Source organism: Oryzias latipes, chromosome 4 (genome assembly GCF_053564925.1).
Source record: "Oryzias latipes strain Hd-rR chromosome 4, Olatipes_Hd-rR_3.1".
Taxonomy (NCBI): Eukaryota; Metazoa; Chordata; class Actinopteri; order Beloniformes; family Adrianichthyidae; genus Oryzias; species Oryzias latipes.
This window is the reverse complement of record NC_136240.1, coordinates 10,725,427-10,746,948: the sequence shown is the minus strand read 5'-3', so window position 1 is coordinate 10,746,948 and position 21,522 is coordinate 10,725,427. Positions and strand designations below refer to the sequence as shown.

General features: G+C 39.8%; 1 long non-coding RNA gene across 1 annotated transcript; it reads left to right on the top strand.

Moving 5' to 3' along the window:
* Positions 1 to 5,591: 5,591 nt before the first annotated feature.
* LOC105353898 (uncharacterized) lies at positions 5,592 to 21,506 on the top strand. Its single transcript, XR_013655719.1, has 3 exons — positions 5,592 to 5,687; positions 6,719 to 6,797; positions 21,373 to 21,506. It is a non-coding gene; the product is annotated as an uncharacterized LOC105353898 (long non-coding RNA).
* The last annotated feature ends 16 nt before the right edge of the window (positions 21,507 to 21,522 follow it).

Genomic DNA, 21,522 nt, shown 5'->3' with positions numbered 1-21,522 from the left:
TAGAAACAACTAGACAAAACGTTATACTGTGTACTAGTACTGCCCCTACCTCAACTATGGAAACACCTACAAAACTGCCCTACAGTTGCTATGCATATTACAAGAGCGAGTCATCAGAATAATTCATAAAGTGGGTTATGCATTAGCATTCTATTCTAAAACAAAACTACTAAAAGTTACAGATATATAAAAAATATAACACAATGCAAATAGCTTATAATGCTAAAAAATACTATTTCCACAGAACATGCAAAACCTGGAAGAAGGAGAAGGAGAATACAATACCTACTAAGAAAGAAAAATGTTAACAACATTGCTAAGGACAACACAAAAACAGCTACACATTTCTGTCTGTGGGGTGATATTAAAGAATAACATGGAAGAAAGTATTAAAATGAGTAGAAATGTTTTAACAAATGTTTTATGTTTAAAAAATGGAAATTTAGGAAATGTATATAATAGAAAATGATAAGCCAAATGGGAGAATGAATGAACACACAATCATGACTGTGTGACATTTTTAGGTAACTTGATTCTTTTTCTTGAATTCTTTTGTGTCTTGAATGATTAATAAATGTTCAACATGTAAAAATGCTTAAAATATAATACAATTTGGGGTGGGAATTAATAAGAATTTTCTTCTACCCACTACTTTACCAACACTCAACTACTTACTGTTCATCCTGATAATTAACTATTTTTAATCTTTCAAAATAAAATGAAATGCTCTTTTAGTGATTATTGTTTAATATTTTGGATGTAAACTTTCAGATGACTGGTGGATGTAAGCTCTTTCAGATCAAACTGGAGTCTGCATGAGGACACACATTTCAAAGTACGACACACTTGAGCAGCGATTAAGCTCTTTTTCCTTACAGGAATGTCGCTGCACTGCTGCAAGTGGGATTTCAGCATTTTTCCTCTATGACCCTCAGTCAGCTAAATCTTTACAGGGAGATTCACACACACTCACACACAGACACACAAGTTCCTGCATGCACCAACACCCTATGGCGGACTCACAAGGCTCTCAAGGTCAGCGGCTAAAAAAACACTCTGATTCCCGGAGGTTCTAATGACTTTCAGGCACCCCGTTCACTTTCCCACTCTCACTTTCAAAACACAGTGCATTGGGTTATTCTGCAAATTATTGTGATAATCCTCACACTGATTTGCAGCAAGGGAGGGATTACTGCCACAAGGGACAGTGGGCTTCAAGGAAAAGATGGACTTTTTCACATTTCCAATGAACCTTTCTGAGCCTGCACACACCCACCACACTTCATACCCTTTTACAATGCAAACACAAATGGAAAACATTCAAAGATTTCAATTTGACAAAACACAAAGAAGCTTAAAAACCTACAAAAAGGTTCACTCCTTTTTTTTTACTCATTTGTTATTGTCATTGATAGGAGAGAAATTAATGTAGATGTTAGAAAGGACAAAATGGCATAGTATAAAGCTAACAGTCTGGAAAATGATAACCCATTTGTTCCACAGAATTTTTGAAACATTTAAAGCACAATGCCTAAAACAAGGTGCCCACACTTTTTGGGCATTCAAACTACTTTTGATACTTTTGACACGACAAGCTCCAGAAGATCTACTTATATACCTATATGGAGAGATAGAAGCTAGATAGATAGAGAGATAGAGAGAGAGAGGTGCGTACATATACATATACATGTACATGTCACTTAAAATTCAACTTCAAATTTGACAACGTATAGTATTTCTTTGTCTAAAACGCTGTATTTATGTACTAATAATTAAAAAGCTACACAGTAATAGGTAAAAGTACACAAATCTCTGTGACATGACAGTGCAGGACTTGTAGAACCAGGATATGCTAGTCATGGCCTGGAACTATGCACCAAAGTCACTTTATTCAACTTCAAAGTTGACAACTTCTAATACATCTTCATTCAAAAATACTATGTTTATGATCATAGTAGTAGGTAAAGGTTGTCTGAACATCGGGGCTTGGTTTTTAAAGTTGAAGACGTTTCACCTCTAATCGAATGTGAAACGTCAACAACTTTAAAAATCAAGTCCAGATGACAACCTTTAAACCTATCACCATGATGGAATCAACATAGATGAACGAGAGTCTTCTTAGACATACTATGTTTATGTACTTATGACTCAAAAACCACACAGTAAGAGTACACAATTCTTTGTGAGGAGATAGTGGATTAATATTGTAGTATTGCATAATTCTATGTAACAGACAAGGCGTTTTATTACGAAAACAGAAAGCAGCGATGATCTCGTTTCATGCTCTGCTGTAAACCATGTTGGGGGGGCATGATGTTTCTAAAGTGCGGCTGGCTTAACCACGACTGAGCAAACAGTGGCCCCTGCTCCGTGGGCAGGGCTCGAGGAGTGCGTGCCTCTGGACACTGCTGCCTGAGTGGGCTCGGATCCCATGGGTGGGAACCGGACCTAGCAGCAGGATGGCTGGGTTACTGACTCATTCCCCTTTGAGGGCGCACGTGGGCTGGCCTGGGTCTCAATAAATGCTCCTGTGGGCCAGAGTGGTCCTTCGCTGGGGACGAAAGAAAAACAGAAGTGCGCTCAGTGTCGTTATGTTTCAGAGGATGTACGATTGCATGACCTGCATGTCAATCAAGTGACGTGGTTCACGGTGAGGGTGATGATTCGTGATCTACCGTCACATCTTCAGCAATCGACCGGTCGACCACATGAGCATCCCTGACTTAAATCATGATGTAAGATATTTGTGAACTCATTGACTAGATTTAAATGAAAGTTCTGAAAGTTTCTAAAACAAAGTGATCCCTAAAAAGCCACATATTTATCCTTGAAATCAGATCAAACAATCCTTAGATGGAAGAAATGAACAAATGTGACAGACTGTACTCGATTCACATCTTTTTTTCTAATTTTAACTGCTGTTAGTCATGTTATTGAACAACAACTATTAGTGAAAACCCTAATATAAGTCTAACTTAACAGAAAGATTACACAAATGTGCCTTAGTACTAAACCTTCAATTTAAATTGGATGTGGAAAGCAAATGATGGTGGAAAGCAAATGATGCAAAAGATCTGATTTCAAACTCTTGATTGTTGTGATTTTAAACAGCAAGTGGATTTTGAAAATAGAGTTGAATTTACACTGAAACGGAAATGGTGTTGAACAAAAGCAGAATGCAAACAGAGTCAAACAGATGAAATCTTTTGGAACAGCCTCTCCGAACAGCAGGACACGTTGAAGAAAAATAAGCGTTGTCTGCTCGGAGTTGTGTTAGCTCCAAAGGTTAATGAGGTGCGTGCTGGCTCAGAGGAGGGAAGGCGGCGATGCTCTTTACGGAAGAAGAGGCGCTGCTCCCCCGAGGGGCCACCATAACGATGCCCCTCAGATCTAATTATCAGCTTTATTGATTGGTCATAGCCACCTTCTCCACCCACTTACACGGAAGCACCATCACTTTCAAGAAGTACAAAAAAAAAGGTCAGCTTACATGCTGGTGTTTACATAGGCCTCTGTGGGTTTAATATGAGGGTAGACTGTTGTCAGCGTGTCATCAAAGTGTCAGAAATGGGCTCTCTGGCTTCATTTAAAACCTCCCACTCACACAGATCCACTCTGGCACATTTGAACAAACACACCTGGGAAAATGGCACCTCAGAAAAGCACTCGCTAACACCTACACCTCCACTCCACGAGGGATGAAGAGGCGCACAGATGCACTTTTTCTAAAGCTGGAGTGTTTGCTGCCCCAGGAAAGTTGCCATTTTGTTCCAAGAGAAGATTACGTCAATTAAGAGTTGCATAGTGGTAATAAATGAAAACCCGTCTGGGTTGTGAAAGACTTAAATGTTCCTCTGTGTCAGCCCACACATTCTCACCATCAGAGGTGGAATCAGCAGGGAATTGCTGACATTGTTCACCAACACGTCCTTCCAGAGACTTTTTGGCAGTGGCTAAAATGATAGAGGACAGAGATGTAATTTTACCTGCATGCTTTTCTAACGAAAAAGCTTTTTTTCAGTGATAGTATTTTAGAATGATGCTGCTGCAGCAGTGCATTGATTTTTCTTCATTTGTTTAGTTTAGGGAGTTTGCACTTAAGGGAAAATCTGTTCCAAAGATTAAAAAAGCACTGTTTTGGCAAAAAAAATACACCCACATAGAAAGATTTTTAAAAAATCAGAGCCAATCGCGTAATTACTATTTGGGAGAAATTTCTGGGAAAAAGAAAAATGTTTTTCCTCACCCTTTTACTCCTGACACACTGGACGGAAGATGAGCAGGATACCTGGCAGAAGGGCTGAAGACATGGCAGCAGGTGGCAGTCACACTGAACTCCAATGAAAATTGGGTTTTTAACATGTTCTTGTGTAATTTTTTTGATAATAAAGGACATATATTAGGAAAATTGAGCTTAAAATGGCATTTCTGGGTATTTATTCAAATTGTTGTGAATGGAGCAGACAAAGGAAAAGTTTGAAAACGAGTTTCTTTATGATGTAGAAAATGTGCTGGGTGGGTCACAAGCTCCATGCTCCAAGCTCTCAGCAATGGGAAGAGGGGCGGAGTCGCCAACAGTCCCACTCCCAACTCAGAGGTAAATTTCTAATGAACTCCTGACGCTCTGGATAAACTATGTCCCAGCAAACAACAATATTTTTATTGTGGCTAAAAACGGCATCATCATAATTAAAAGACCACTCGGAATGCTTTAAAAAATAGATCAAATGATGATCAGAGTGAGACTTTAAAGATGTGAGGTTGAAGTTATTTTATAAAACAAAAATGTCTGAAGATGCAAAAGAATAACAGGATTAAAAAAACAGGAAGAGTCTGGACAAGTTATGCAAGTCTAGTGTTTTTTGAAAAACTCCATGAAAGGTGAATTCTAAATAAGATTAAACCGATCAAAAACAAAGGTGAGAGGAGGGCACTGTGTGCTCTCACTAACCTTTTTATAAAAAGTTTTAAAGCATTTGAGTTAAGTTGGTGTTGGGAAGATTGCAGGACGGATAAATGCCAGTTTGAGTCAAAGTTGAAGCAAAATATTGAGAGGTGAAATGTTTTTGTGTGAAGGCTCTGCCTCAATCAACCCTGCTAACCTAGACAGGATAAACTTATTCAGTTTGTCAGGACAGGTAAAGCAATTTGTGCTTCCTGGACTCGATTGGGTCAAAGCAGCAGCAGGTTTCTTGCCTCAACCTGGTTTCTTAAATGACTAAAGTCGATTGAAGGACAGAAAGTTTGTCGTCTTTCTTCCTTGAAAAAAATAAGAAAAGGAGGATTCTGTGCTGCAAATGACTTGAAAGCATCAACAAAGACGTTGGTGGAGCTTCAGGTTATTGGACATGAGAACAGTGAAGGCCGCCAAATGAAGATCATCAGTTAGGAAACACGGATTAAAGTGATGACATGTACAATAAAACACATTATTTTGTTTACATTCAAGTTTGTTCACCAGAGCGGCTGTGTCGGTGGATGCGCTAATTAATTGCGCCAGCTGAGCCTTTCTGATTGGCTGTGCGTTCCGCAAGGAGGAGGAGGGGGGGGGGCAAGAGCATCCACCGCCTCCTTCCATCCGAGCCTCGGAGCTGAGAGGCGCGCAGCTGCGAAGGAGGATGAGAGCAGACAGGAGCGCATCCCAAACTTTGAGGCTGCCGGATACGCACGCGGGAAGCCCGGATCAGGTTGGTGCGCCTGCGCTTGTGTTCATGTAGATGAAAGAAGAACAGATGGTGTTTAGATTTATCTGCTGATCATCTGATCCGTGTCAAACTTTTCAGGAGGATGTTCTCACCTTTCGAACGCTTTTGTCCCTTTGAAGCGTCTGTAGTTCTTTCAAAGAACAGCATGTTTCGCTGCTGCGTAAATGGAAGTAGATCATTGAAGGGAAAAAATAAAAATAAAAACGGGAAAAAGAAAGTCAAAAATGATCTTTTTGTTCACTTTACAGTTGTTTTTGAAAATTCAGCATCACATTTGACTAATGATTTTGCACTTTAAAGGGTAGAATCATGTTAGTTCAGTCATTTGTTGTTTAAAAACAGGTTGACTTTGTGTGGTTTGAAGTAGAAAAAAAGAAAACACCGTGAACATATACATGTATTTTTTAACAATGAGCAAAAATCTTTGGGGAATTTTCATAAAATCTAATGCTAAAGAATATTTAGTGTTTTCATTATGACCACCACACACCAACACACGACGTGTAGTGTATTTTAAATTTCCCTTTTACACAGACCATGTGTAGCTCATCAGTCCCACTTTGTCTCATCAGCTCCTTGTACTGTGATTGGATTATAGTCCCAGTGGTGCCAGTGTGGACATTAGTCAACCCCAAATTTACAGAAATCTCTGCCAGGAGCTTCTCAGCTACTTTAATAAATAATAATAATTCACTGTGCAGTACATGACATTAGTTTGGAAATGAGGTGTAGATCTGGATTTTCCTCAGTAATAAAAGGTTGTTGGGATTCTCCCTCCGAGGTGCACGACACAATCTTATTCTGCTGTGAAAGACACACATGCTGGTTTGTCTGCTTGTAAATAACGCCAGATTTAATAAAAATTCAGTGCAGAGATGGAAACACGAGCAAAGGAAATTAGATTTCATAGCGGATCTATATTACTTTGTTTTAAATGACAAAACAGAGCAGGAAGAGTGCTCTCCAAAGGCCACTCCTGCTTGTGAAGCTTTATTTTTAAACTGACTCCATAGGTTTGGCAGGATGGTGACAGAAATCATCACGTAATTACTTGTAATGGGAGAAGAAGTGGAGGCGGAAGGGAAAACCCAGGTGAGGTTATACTCACCTGCCTTCTTTGCACACCTACAGGAAGTGCATTAAAAAATCAGGCTGTCCTCGTTGCTGCCATCTCATCACTGCCAACCTGCTCTTAGCGGGGATATGTGATATCATTTACTGTCTAATGTTTTTCATTGTTCAGCTTAAAAGCAGGTGAAGTGCCGCATCACTCTGACAGCCGTGATTGAATCGTTGCTGGGATCAGAAAGGGCTGTTTTCTGAGCAATCATTGGAGGTTTCCTCGGCATGCCGACCCTAAAATGATGGCAGCGTTACATTGAGCTCGCTGCAGATTGACTGTGCAGTGTCACATGTGGAAATACAACAGCTGTACACGTTGCAGAACCTCCAGGAGAACAAATTCACTTCTTCATAAATGTTTTTTAGCCATTTATGTTTAATCTGATGACACACTCATCAGACATTAACCAGTTGTCAGTATTTGTTATCTGCGTGTCGTTTAACTCCAAAAACAGCCACAGCAGCCCCTCGATCACCCAAGTCAAGTCTCTTAACTTGTTTAAAATTTCGTGAAAAGGGAAGGAGCTGAGCCCAGGTTACTAACGGGGGAAAAGTGCTGATGGGGCTGAAGGTTGGGACGGATTAGCACACATTAATTAAGCATGGGAGGGGGGCAAACACACCTCATTCTGGTATAGGATGTGGAATGAAATGGGTGCTTTACCTTTACTTCCGTGAGGTGTGATTTTCAGAACTGTGTTGGCTCCATTATTTAGAGGAAAACAATGGCGAGCGGGGTGGTACTGTGTGTTTTTTAAAGGGCGTGCTGCTCCTGCCTTGCTGACTGAGTTGCATTGTTTTGCATCCTGGTTTCGGCGTTTCTCTGACGTTTCAGCTCCTTTCCTATTCTACGGGAAAGTTCTTGACTTTTTAAGTGCTGACTCGCAGCCTTCTTCCACCTCGCCTTTGAGCAAGTGTTGCGTGGGCGGGGCATGTAATATATATCTGGGTTTCATTGTGGGCCAGTTGGCAGGCTCGCACAGACTCCGTTCTGTCCCAGTGGGCTTGACAGAATGTCTGCCTGATGGAAAGAAAGTGCTGTCTTCTGACTTTAGGAGTGCTGACATCTTCATATTGGCTGTTGCATATGCACTCATGCCTCCTGCTCTCATCTTTCCCAAATCACATCCCAAGTTTTTTTTTTTTTTTACCCACTTCTTGGCCCTCTGATTATTTCTCCCTTCCCTTTTATCCTCACAAGGCATCTGATTGATGCCACCTGACCCCCCGAGCTCCCTTGGTAGCTGCAGAACTCTGCTCTGCTTCAACGCAGACATGAATCATGGGAATTTAGCATTCTGCGCGCCACCTTTCCTCTCTGCTCCTGTCCTTTCTCCAGCTGTATTTTCCCTTAAATTATGCCTGTACCTGTCCTGGTCTTCTCCTCCCTCATCATTCATCTGACCAGCTGTCACCAGCTCTTTCCTGCTGCTTCTGTTGGAGCTGTTAGGCGCTGTGATTGTTGACAGCGACAGAGGACTTTTGCTGTGATTTGATGGACTGTGTCAGCTGCTGTTTCATACCTCTTCTTTCTTCTTTTTCACGTTTTCTCGGATGTTTTCAGCACCTCTCTCTCGACCTGTTGACACTTTTGAACCCGCCTCCTCTCAGTCCGCCTTTTAGGCCCATGTTAATATTTCATGTTTGTGATTTTTGAATTTAATATTTGATGAATTTGACTGGACTGACATTTATCAGAATAGACTGGTGGGGCTAAGGAGTTCTTGTGCAGATTAATGTGGTTAACAGGAAAGAAGGGGGTGGGGAAATCGTCGGTCTGAGGCTGGAGGCGACAAAATCGAGCCTGTGAGTCAAACCCTCGAGAGGGTCTCAAAGAAGGAAAAAAATACGCATATTACCTGGTGAGTCACAACTTGGTGATATGAAAACTCCTCCATGAATGTGCAGGTTAAGTGTTTTTCCAATTTCTTGTGACATTTATTTCCCCACTCATGCCTTTAAAAGATGAGGAAGCAAAAGGCAGTCAGTAGTATTCTATGGTTTCACATAAAAGTCTCTTAAATCAGTGAAATTATGGCTCCACTTAAACCCAGAGTCTCCAACAGATGACGACACACTTAGATAGAAGAGCTTTATGGACTCTGTGTTGTTATAAATTGTAACAAACTGACTATTTTCTGCTATTTTTAGTTTTTTTATACAACGAATTTGAAACCTTACTTTATGCTTTATTCCAACCCTGGTGGGAAACTTTTGAGTAAAGCTGGTCTTTGTGAATATTAGGTCAGAAAAAAAAGTTAAAGTATGTCATCTATGGACTCTTTAATAATTTTAAAAAAAAAATAATTGTCATTTTGAAACAGAATTTAAAGGCCGTGTCATACTGCCATTTTGTACATTTTGAGCATTTTTTATGTATGAAATTTTGGTCTTTGGTGATATATGCATGATATTATACATATTATACTATATTATACTGTACAAAAAAGGACAGAGCAGACTTTATCTGCTGAGGAGACTGAGGTCTTTTGGAGTGCAGGGATCACTCCTAAAGACTTTTTATGACTCTGTAGTGGCATCAGCCATCTTTTATGGATTGGTCTGCTGGTGTAGCAGCATCTCGGCTGCAGAAAGGAAGCGGCTGGAGAAGCTTGTGAAGAAGGCCAGCTCCGTTCTGGGGCTGCCTTTGGACTCAATGCAGGAGGTGGGAGAGAGGAGGATGGTAGCTAAGCTATCATCCATGATGGAGAACGACGCCCACCCCATGCATGAGTCTGTGTCCTCACTGTGCAGCTCCTTCAGCGTCAGACTGAGTGTCTGAAGGAGCGACACCGCAGGTCGTTTCTACCTGCTGCCGTTAGACTGTACAACCTTAACTGCTCCCAGTGAACCACGCTAACCAAAATCATCGGCTCTGTCATATTTCTTTTATCCTGTGCAATAACCGATATATGGTCATCCTGTGCAATTTTTTTTTGGAAATGTATGTGTATATTGTGTATATATGTGAGTATATTGACTCCATAGTTTGTTTCTTTTATATATTGCTCTCTCTCTGCCCTGTACTGCTGCCGCAAAAAGGAAATTTCCCCATCGTGGGACGAATAAAGGAATATCTTATCTTATCTTATCTTATCTTATATACACAAAAGGTTTTCTTACATTTTGTCATTCGTCTATGTGTGCAGATGTCCCTCGAGGCCGATGGGTCTTTACGTGAATTCGATTTTGAGCTGGTCAAAATTTTTGGCTGGCTGAGAATTACGCAGTTTACGCATATTTCATGTAGCAATTATGTAAATTTTACGTAATTGTGTGTTATTTTTGGAAGATGCATATGCAAATTTGTGACTTTCCCTGACCGTTCCAGGTATGTCTAACGGACTTTTCACACATGTACCACCAATGTATAACTTTAACCCTTGTGCTATCTTAGATGACCCCACCCTTACATTGACGTGTTCTCCCTACCATGACAAAGGTGGATAAAGGTGGAAAGATTTCATGTAATCCATGGACACCAGTGAAGATCACAAATCATTGAAGAAAAAAGGTTCAGAGCACTGTCTAGTGGGTCTAGATGACCCCACTCCCAATGTTAAAGTGCCTAGGATAGCACAAGGGTTAATGATATTTCAATGATATTCCCTGGTTTTGATTTGTGTAAAAGTGAATGGAACCAAACTCTGACTAATTCTCCTGGCAGAGTTTCATAAGATCTGGACCAGATGTGGAGAGAAGTGGCTCAGCTCTCCGAAAGAACAGGGTTGGGGTTGATCACTTGTACTAAAGCACGACAGGAGTATTTGGGGAAGCAGATGGAATGTTTTTTTTAAATAAACTTTGATTATAATAAATGTAGATTTTATTTTAAGGCGCCTTTCTGGCACTGAATGACACAGTACAACACTTAAAAAAAACAATAAATAATTTAAGTTTGCATAAAACAAGTGCAAAAACAATGACAACGACATCAAGTTTAAACAGATTTTTTTTTAAACGTATCTTTCTTTTACCTGCCGATGATCAAAATGGCTTTTATTCTCATAATTGTTTATTTATCTTTCCATCTGCCATATGCATTTTTTCCGAATCACCATATGCACATAACCTACAAGTTTATATTTTGTATATATACAGCGTATATTTGCACTTAGGTGGTGAAAACCCATAATCTCACGTGGACAGTGAGAGTAAAGACGTGAAAAGAGTCAGGAAGACAACAGAACATTCATTCCATAAGTTTAATGAAGTAAAGAAATAGTAAAGAAGTAAAGCATGAAAAGACAATTATGAGCGAGCAGGCCCTTAATAATAATTATAACAGTAATAAAAGGACATTTTGAAGATGCGTGTTGGTCCAACCCTCAAAGGTTTAGCATTGGCGAAAAAGAAACAAGCAAAGCCCCCCCCCCCCTTTTTTTGTTGTGTTTCTTTTGTTATCTGCGGTTGTCATGGAGGCAACGCAGTGACGGAAGGAGGCGTTGCCTTGGGCGCTCCAGGATGAGGCAGGCGCACGAGAGGGGATGCGCGGGAGAGGAAAAAGGAGGGCTCGTATCCGATTTATTTCCACATATGAATGAGGCCTGAATCCGATCTGAGAAAATTGGAATCCATGCGCTTTTTTCCTGCTTACACGTTCACCGGTCATATCCGATCTGTGTCACATGAGAGGAAAAAAAATCAGAATTGGGTCACTTGAACCATGCAGTGTAAATGCGGCCTCAGACTCAACAGGCCTCAGTTTGCATGTCGAAGCTCAAAATCAGTTTCTGACTTTTTTTTAAATTTACTATAGGCAGTGGAGAAAGATATTAAGGTTTTGTTACCTAAAATTGAGAATAATTGTAGGAATGTATACTTGTTTATGCTTATATTAGTAACAATATACTGTAACAACTCAGCCGGCACATCACTTTAGCGGGGACGTAAACGCCAAACTGCTAATGAAGTGGTTTCATTGGAGAGCTGTCCATGCCGGACATACTGCACAACACCGGACAGTCTTAGAGATGAAGAAGCAGACAGAGAAGCAAGGTTTCCTTTTCAGCATCAAACCTATTTATTCAAGCACACACAAACAGCCCAAACAGCATGGAGGTCACTTCTGCTTCCAGCCCTCTCACTCAAGGTTTTCACACCAAGACTCCCCACTTCCCATGACTCTAAGGGGCTGAAGGCGGGGCTAACCCCCAGGTCGCTACAATACATTTATTGGTACAAAAATGGACCAAAAGTATATTCCCGTTTCTTAGGCTAAATCCAGCATTTTTTCTGTTCTGTTAGTGTTTCATGTTTTTTCTCATCTTAGAGATTTTAGTGTCTGTAGGCCTTTCTTTTATCCTGTTCATATTTTTTTAATTTAGAGAAGAGGAGTTTCTGATGATAATGAATGATGAATAATGCTCTGCTAGTACTTTTTGATCAGCAGCAGAACCTTCAGCGCTGCCTCTGGTATTTTTCACAAAAATTTGATGTCACATATATCAAATATATCAAATTTTTTATATTTATATCATATATCAAATTTCTTTATTTTAGGGAAAAATTTAGCAAACAAATATGTTTCTAATCTTACAATTTTTAATAAATCTATAACATTGAATGTAAAAACTGGCTTAAGCAATCATGTGCAGCTGAAATATGCTGATAAAGAAAAATGGATTCACTTGAGCAGTGCTAAAATGATAGATTGGAGGCTGCTTTGAACACGGAGTTGCTCTGCTGCATTGCTGCTGCTAAAAACCACAAAGGGCTTGTTGTTTCCCCTCTGCTCCTTTGTCTGTGCTCAGCTCCATCTGTCTTTATCTGAGCAGAAACGTGCAAAGGTTTGAGCACCTGTGACAACATTTCTGATGTTCTCAAATCCAAAACGAAAAATCTTGGATTTTAAAACACAGTATAGATTAAAAAAAACACAATCTTTTTCATATCGTGGATAAATTGATGCACAAAGTTTAGGCATCTATGTAATTACATTGGGCATTTTATTGTTTGTGTCCTTTCCATCAATTTGGCCTTGCCACAATATACATCTTCTAATGTCAACTGTTGCTCTTTGAAAACGATGCTGTAATTTGATAATTAAAAGGTCCTAAAAATGGCCCTGAGCACTTGAAGGATCCAGCTAAAGCCATTATCCAGGATTTACGAGCAGAATGCAGCCAAATGAAAGAAAGCTTTATTATCTGGTTGAAAATCAATTAAGATAATACTTTGTCACAAGAAAAAACATTTATTAACCATAAAACAAGATTAAATTCATCTTCTAAACCCGTTTTGTCCCTTTCGGGGTCACGGGGCTGCAGGAGCCTATCCTGGCCACTTGTGGGCAAAGGCAGGGGACATCCGGACCAGGGGTCGGGAACCTATGGCTCGGGAACCATATCTGGCTCTTTTGATGGCCACATCTGGCTCGCAGACAAATCTTTAATTATATATCTTTTTTTCATTAGACCAGTCCTTCTCGGGCGCGATGCAATGCCAGACGGGAGCGCAGTAGTAGCGGTGCTTGGAGAGAAAAAAAATCTGCGCCATCAGTTTTCAGTTTATCATTATCTGTTATAACACAGAGTTTGTATCAGCCTGAAACCTGCGAATTGCCGTCTCTGCAGCTAGACACTCCCGCCTCTGAGAAGGAGCCCCAAATGTTTGAGAAGGAAAAGGGGAGGGGTAGTGGGATCAGGGAACGAAGTGAGACGACGCACTGATTGTCAAAACTTAAAACACGCTGCCCATTACATACCACACACTGCAGCGTGTGAGTGTGTGTTTGGCTCCACGTGTCCATGTGAGCAGTCTTTCTCACATCTAAAGAACATTCAGACCAACCTACGATCACGTTTGACCGATGGAAGTCTCAACGCCCGCATGAAGCTAAAACTCACCACGTATCAACCAGACTAGACCATCAGCAAAACCATGCAGCACCAGAAGTCACATTCATGCTAAGAAATACTCATCATTTATAAGCAACAGCATAACAATGTTATTTAAAAGAATCCACAGATTTATTGTTGAAATTGTTTAAATTACATCAAATCACATCAAATGCACACATTCACTTGTATTTTTCCTTCTAAACATTCTGTAATGGACTGAGTTGGATTGGGTGGCTGTTGGGTCGCGTTCCAAGTTCCGGAGTTCATTGAACGCATCAAGCAGAGATGCTGATTGGTCCTCAGTTCTGTCACTCAGTCTGTCGTTGGGGAGTTTGGACCAATGGGGTTCAGCTATGGGCCGAATAAGGGAAATAGGAGGGCTGTTGCGGCAGCGAGGGAATAAAAAGTTGGGAGAAGCGCTCTCGATGGAAGAGATTGAGGAGTTGCTGAATTAGTAGTACGGCGTTGGTTACGGTCTGCAGTAACCAGAATAAAGAACCTTAAAAGAGGTTAAGTCTCCGTGCCTCAGTGTGGGAAAGGGACTCTACAATATTGCATGGCTCTTTCGAAATGACATTTAAAAATATGTGGCGTTTATGGCTCTCTCGGCCAAAAAGGTTCCCGACCCCTGTTCTGGACAGATTGCCAGTCCGTCACAGGGCCACAAATCACACACCCATAACCTATGAAGAATGTTTCTGAATGATGGGAGGAAGCCGGGGGTCCTTGGAGAGGGCCCACACATAGAACCTCTAAACAAGCTAGATCAGTTTTTATGTTGTTTTTTGTTACAATATATGTTTTTTCCTGTAATTTGCAATTGTTTTATTAAAACAGAATTCAGCAAAAACGTTAAAACAAATATTGCACAAGCAGGTTGTGGTCCATGGAACATACTAATGGTTGGAAAATGGTTGGGCTTTAAGAAAGACAACTTATTTTGAACTGGTCGCTCACTTGATTAGGCTCTTTGGGGCACGCCTGGGTGAACAAAGCACTTTACTTTTTCCTACTTAGTCCTTTAAATAGCTCATCTGAAAGTGGACACTCTTCTCAGCTTATCTTGTTTAGTTATTAAGCGTAACTGAAACCTCACTTGAAAATAGTGAGGGTGTAATTAGAAACAAGATGCAGCTGTGATGATGACAGATTGAAACCAGGTGTGATGTGACACGGGGAAAAGAGCAGCCACCCAACCTAATGGTAAAACTAGATTATTTAAATAAAGTTTAAAACTCAAACAAGTCAAATTAAAATGAAAGACAATAAAAAAGTAATACTTTTAAAATGTTGCATGATGAATGAAGTCATACTTTAATACCATTATCACTTGATAAATAATATACATATATGTATGAGAAAGGCAAGTCCTGAGAGGCCAGCTCATGGCAAGAACAAGACCCAGGCAATAAACAGTTACTCACTGCCAGTTATCAGATACCCTGCAGGAATAAAAAGATGGCCAAAGGAAGATATGCAGAACGTGGATGTAAAGACATGAAAGCTCCTGACAATGCAAATCCAACATCCAGAGACTGTATGCTGGCCGCAAGGAAGGAGGCCGAGGACTAGTAAGGGGGGAAGCCACTATCCAGGATGAAACATCCAAGATACATGAATACATCAAGCCAAGGCCCCAACTGACAGTGTGTTCAGTGGATGTGTCAGGCAATGGAGAGCACAGGATCGGACAGAGGACAGATCCTCATGGAAGGACAAACCCCTGCATGGGATGTACCACCGGACCATAACTGAAGTGGCTGATATCAAGAAGTCCTACCAATGGCTAGAAAGAGCTGGCCTACAGGACAGCACTGAAGCGCTCATCATGGCAGCTCAGGAACAAGCCCTGAGCACCAGAGCCATAGATGCTCAGATCTACCACACCAGACAAGACCCAAGGTGTAGGCTGTGCAAAGAGGCACCTGAAACAATCCAGCACATAACTGCAGGATGTAAGATGCTGGCAGGTAAAGCATACATGGAGCGCCACAATCAAGTGGCTGGTATAGTATATAGGAAGATGTGTGCAGAATATGTGCTGGAAACCCCAAGGTCAAAAAACCACCCGCGGAGGATGAGAGGGGCAGGTTTTTATTATAATTATAATGTCAAAATAATGGCATCATTTTCTTTATTTTTCTGTATCTTCCAATTAATTTGTGAAATAATATGTTAAATAGGTTTGATATATATATATATATATATATATATATATATATATATATATATATATATATATATATATATATATATATATATAATATATTGTCTTTCTCCTTTGTTTTTTTTGCATGAAATAAACCAATACACCAATGCCCAAAAAAACTAAAAGTGGTAAAAGCAGTTAAAACTTATTGAAATCCTCAAAACAGATTAAGAAAGCACATGTTTAAATTTTTGTGAGAACTCGCATTCATCCAACATGATTCCATAGGAGAAAATGTTATTAAAGTTCGTCTGGACTTAGTTTAGCCTTTAACCCAGAAGACTGGATGTTTTATTTTCTATATTTGAAAAAAAATAAAAAAAAAATAAAAAAAAAGTGAAGAAGTACATTTTTATTGAAGGATTTTTACCGTACAATTTTAAATATTCACACATTCTGATTTAATCTCTGTATAACAGTAGCCTATATATGTAAAAAAAAATTATGATAAAACTTCAGTAAAAAATAAAACATATATGTGAAGATTTGTATTCATCCAGGATGGCTTCATAGCAGAAAACATTTTAAAGTTATCTGGACTTTTTCCAGTTGAAGACAGTTTGCCTCTTATTCAAGAGGTTGTCTGATTTGAGAAAATAATTTAAATAATAAGAAAATGAAACAGTAAATTAGCAAGAGATATTCAATTTTAACAGATGTGTTGACTGAACCAAGAAGAGGTGGCAACAAAAACGATATACAAGGATTTGTCAAGAAAGAACCGAATACAGGCAGGTAACAAAAGGTTTGACAGGTAAAGGTAGAAAACAATCAGGAAGATGATACAAACTTCTGTCACTAAAAACACACAAAAGTTTTATATCCTTGCACCTTTTCAAGATCTTAGCTTCTGATGGTCAGGACAGAGCAGGATGAGCTTTTCTTTCTTTGTTCAGTGTGGCAGTACGTTAAATGTACTGCTTGTCTGCCATGTGGCTAAACCTTTTTGTTTTAAAAGGTCAGCAGTCCTGAGTGCCTCCCTATTACAGAACCGCTTTTCATTTGCATGAACGTTCACAGAAAATAACAGGCTCTTTATTCAGGAGCTTTCTCAAATGCACATACGTGTGTTTGCAGAGCCTAAAGATGGCTGTTTGGACAGGCGCCTAAAAATACCTGTCAGACAGATATCTTTGGTTCTGACGTCTCAGTGGGCATGACTGCACCAGTGCAAACATGCAATTCTGTCCACCAGCACATGCATGAAAATATATTACTAGTGAACACAGCTTTGTGAGCTGTAGTCATAGCTAAACATGTAGGAGTTAGATAAGGTTGAAATGAAGAGAACATTTGCATTTACAAGCAGCTCAAGGTGACCCGGTCTCTGCTCTCGTAAGCCACATGCACTCTGCAGGAGACAACTCTGACAGTTGGAAATTCCTCAAAAATTGTGTGCATCTCTACTGTCTGTGAGGGCAACTATTTGATTTTAAATTATGAACTGGTAGCAGTTATGAGTTTTCTTCACGCAGTGATAGTAACACTATTTCTGTCTTTTAATTTTTTATTTTTTTTTTATTTATTTTGAAATTGCTTCTTTGCATTTCTTCACTGTTTCTATTGTGGTCCTGCCCTGGAATCAAACATTTACCATCTGCTCTCCGTGATGCCACAGCTCACAAATTCAACGAAAACCAAAGGATCAAATGCTGTAGTTCTTCAAAAGACCACTAGGACTTCATGAGGAGTGCAGTTTCCTGTTGACACCTTGTAAAAACAAAAACAAATTTGACATTAAAAAAATATCTGGTTTCAATGATCTTTTATTTGAATGTTTCATTATTTCCTATCCATGACAGCTCAACCCATTTGCCGTTTTTCAATTATAGTTGAGGTGGGCGGAGCAAATTGTCATTGAGCACGACCTACCTATTTCCACCTTAACACTGGAAAAATCGCCAGCGATACCTACCGTAAATAACACACCCTCTTTGACAAACTCTAACTTCTCGCCATTTCGGACGAGGAAAAAAACGACTTTTTATTTCGGTGTGGCACGGATATGCAAACATTTGTCACGTAAAGTGTTGCATAATGTCGCAAAGCTGCTTTGCTATGCTTCAGAATCTGCTGGAATTACATTTGTAGAGTTACGATAGTCAAAAGAATGTAAACACTGGAGCCAAAGCTGAGGTGTAAAAGGGTTAAAGGGCCTATATCATGTTTTTCTTCAGCCTTTCAGAGTAAACTGTATCCATATATATGATCATACATTACCATGGCATACTAAAGAATGATTTTTAAATTAAATATTAGTTATGTTCACAGTTTATTCTTCTACCCAGAAGTAAGCTCTCTCTCTTTATCTCTCTAAGTGTCTGAGTTTTTTTTTTTTTGGAGCACATTAGAGTTTCTTTTTTATTTTACAAGGGAATATATTTAACATGTTTCTGGCATTAAGGTGGCCTCTTGTACTCTGGTGCTCTGTGAGCATTTACCTCACCTATCTTCGGGAAACAGGTTTATGAAGCTCTCTACAATCTGTTATTGTCATATACAACAGGGAAGTGAAGTTTTCAGTTCAATGAAATTCTTTGTCCTCTACCCTGTGCTGATTAAAAATCAACAAAGTAAAAACAATATATTGTTCAAAAAACAGGGAGCAATAAGGTAAAATGCAAACTAGACTAAAAACAGAAATAAAATAACCAAACTATGATATAGCAGTTTTGAAGTGTCTGATGTGCATTGTGTGCAATAGGAAACAGGATTGTGCAGTTAAGCAGAATAGTGTAGTATAATATGAGTCCTCTAAGTCTGATTGCAGCAAGGGTTTTTGAGTTTTGTTGTGGGGTTCAATGAACCAAATACACTTTAAAATGAGGCATCAGCTACAGATTGCTGTCTGCAGAACAATCAAAGTATTATTCCTGCATTTTCAGGGTAAATCAATGACAAAGTTGACTTAACCCTTGTGCTATCCTATGACCCCACCCTACATTGACGTGTTCTCCCTACCATGACGAAGGTGGATAAAGGTGGAAAGATTTCATGTAATCCATGGACACCAGTGAATATCATAAATCATTGAAGAAAAAAGGTTCAGTGCACTGTCTAGTGGGTCTAGATGACCCAACTCCCAAATTTTAAAGTGCCTAGGATAGCACAAGGGTTGAAATGTATGAAGTAAAAAATGATAAACTAAAAAGACAGTCATGCTGTAAACCACTTGTGAAGTTTTTCTTCATGTTCTGTAAGGAGGAGGTTCTTTGAATACGTTGGTGATAGTGAATCACCTTGATTGTAATACATTTGAGTGTGAAGAATGAAGGCACCTGACAGGAGACAGAATTCTTGCCCATTCGGTCATCTGTTTTGACGATTTCTGTCAATGCAAACAAATTTGAGGACAGCGGTTGACTTCTGAAACACTTTTAAGATTCAGCTGTAAATTTTATGTGTCTGCAAGTATGTTTTAAGTCTCCCTGCCTCTTTAGTTGTGTAGTTTTGTAAATATCAGTCATGGAGCTCCAACGTACTGTTTCATTATGTGCTTGAGTGTGACAGAGATGTCACATTCAGGCCTTTACAATAAAGACTGATGGTTGTTTGCTCTACTTTCCATCATCTCAGAGGTCTCATTGGTGCTGCGAACCGATGCACAGCAAGGCTGATGGAGCATGTGTGTGTGTGTGTGTGCTCCTGTGCATGTGTGCAAGGCTGATGGTGGTAGTGAGGTCTAACCAGGAGGAAAATGAGCTGAGCAATCTGTCTCACCCCCCTCCACTTCCCAATTATTTATTCACACTGCAACACAGACGCCACACATCTTTTAAAGCCCACCACTGGTCTGTTGGTTCAGTCCTGTTATCCCCTCCTCTCTAACAGATAAAACACACGGTGCTTGTTTTTTAAGGTATTTCTGTCTGTACTCTGATGCCAAATCTTTGCAATCAAATTGTGATTAATGTCTGCTGCACATTCAGGTTTTTATAATAGTCTAAACATGCAGGCTTCAGTTTTTGTGAAATCAGTTTTTACATAAAAGACAGGGTAGAAAAAGGATTTGTGCTACTTATAAAAAGTGGAAAAGTCCATGCAAAAACGCTAAACAATTTTCATTGTAAAGAAGGCATTTATTCACGGAGTCCGTGTTTTTGTGACAGTTGGTGTGATGAAAACACCTGCAGGAACTGATTAGGAAGCCCTGCTCACGGACCAGACGGCAGTTAGGGCAACCATCTAGATCATGAAAGACTCTGCGTGAGCCTCTCCCTGCATGTGGAGCATCCTGCTGTCCATCCACCTGTTCCAAGAAACACTCAACAGATATTAGCTAATGGAGCGCCAGATTTATAAATATAAAATAAAGTTAGGGTTACTTGAACTCATCCCTCAGACAGCAGTGTCTTACTCATTCTTAAAGATCCACCCCGATCATCTTTTGATCTATTTTCAAAGCATTCCCAGTGGTCTTTTGATTATAATTACGCAGTTTTTATCCCACATAAAAACCACTTGTCGTTTTCTAGCTTCTTCTAGCTTACAGCCCCAACCAAACACTGTCGGTGCAACAAAAATGGCGACCAATTTCGGAGCAATCCAGCCGTACAGTTTTAGCCAGAGGCCAGCTCAAACGAGGAAAACATGGATCTAGTCATCTAAAAGTGATCAGAATGGAGCAGAGCAGGGAGCTTGTGGCCCGCCCAACGTGTTTTCTAAGTAACAAATAAAAACTTTTTGTCTGCCCCTGATTCACAACAATTTAAATTAAGAATTAATTAGAAATGTAATTTTAATTTTAATTTTCTTTATACATGATACATGTCATCCATCAGAAAAATGCTACAAGAGCATGTTAAAAACACGTTTTTTTTTTATCAGAGTGGGTCTTTTAGAATTTTCCTTTTGCATGATAATTTCTCTGAAGTATCTTTTGACAAAAACACATACACAGTGTGTTTGCGTGTGATATCTACACATCCATCGGCATCATATTTGTCCAAACAAATGGCCAAATTACCGCTCTATTCAAACGGCCGAGCAGGTGGAGACGGTTTTCGTCTCACGTTGCCTCCATAACTTGAAACCCAGTCTGCTGCAGGAGATGCGATTTTAGATTATTAATGAAGTTCCACAACACTTTGCTGGCATGATGCAGACAAAGACAAACGTCTGAAGGGGCTCAACGGGAGATCGCATGCCCCCGTCCCGGTAACAGCACACTGTCAAACAGGGGCATGGTAAAAGGGTTTCAGTGTAGAAAATCATGCAGTCATTACCGCTAATGTGGCCAAAATGACACCATAATAGGCCTCCTAATTACGCAGTTGCTAATGTCTGTGTTGCTTAGTGAGCAGAGGGTCATAATAATTACATTGTAAGATGATAATAAGAGGGCAGTGCATTATTTTCCTGTTATTGCCCTCAGTGGAAACAACATTAATGTAGAGCTAAGCTAATTTGACAGAGTCCCGTCAGTTTGTTCATGTTCATGTGTCAATAATATAAAGTACAATCTTCTAATCCTGGTTTTATTTATTTATTTCAGGTTATGGTTGCTGGATCAGACATACCAGGAGCATCTGAATGACGATACGTCCCGTAATGTCCTTCTGTCCCGTCGGCTGAGGACTGCCGGAACAGATTTTACTCAGCAAAAACCATTTCCATTTCTGATTTCAGCTCCTGACAACAGAAC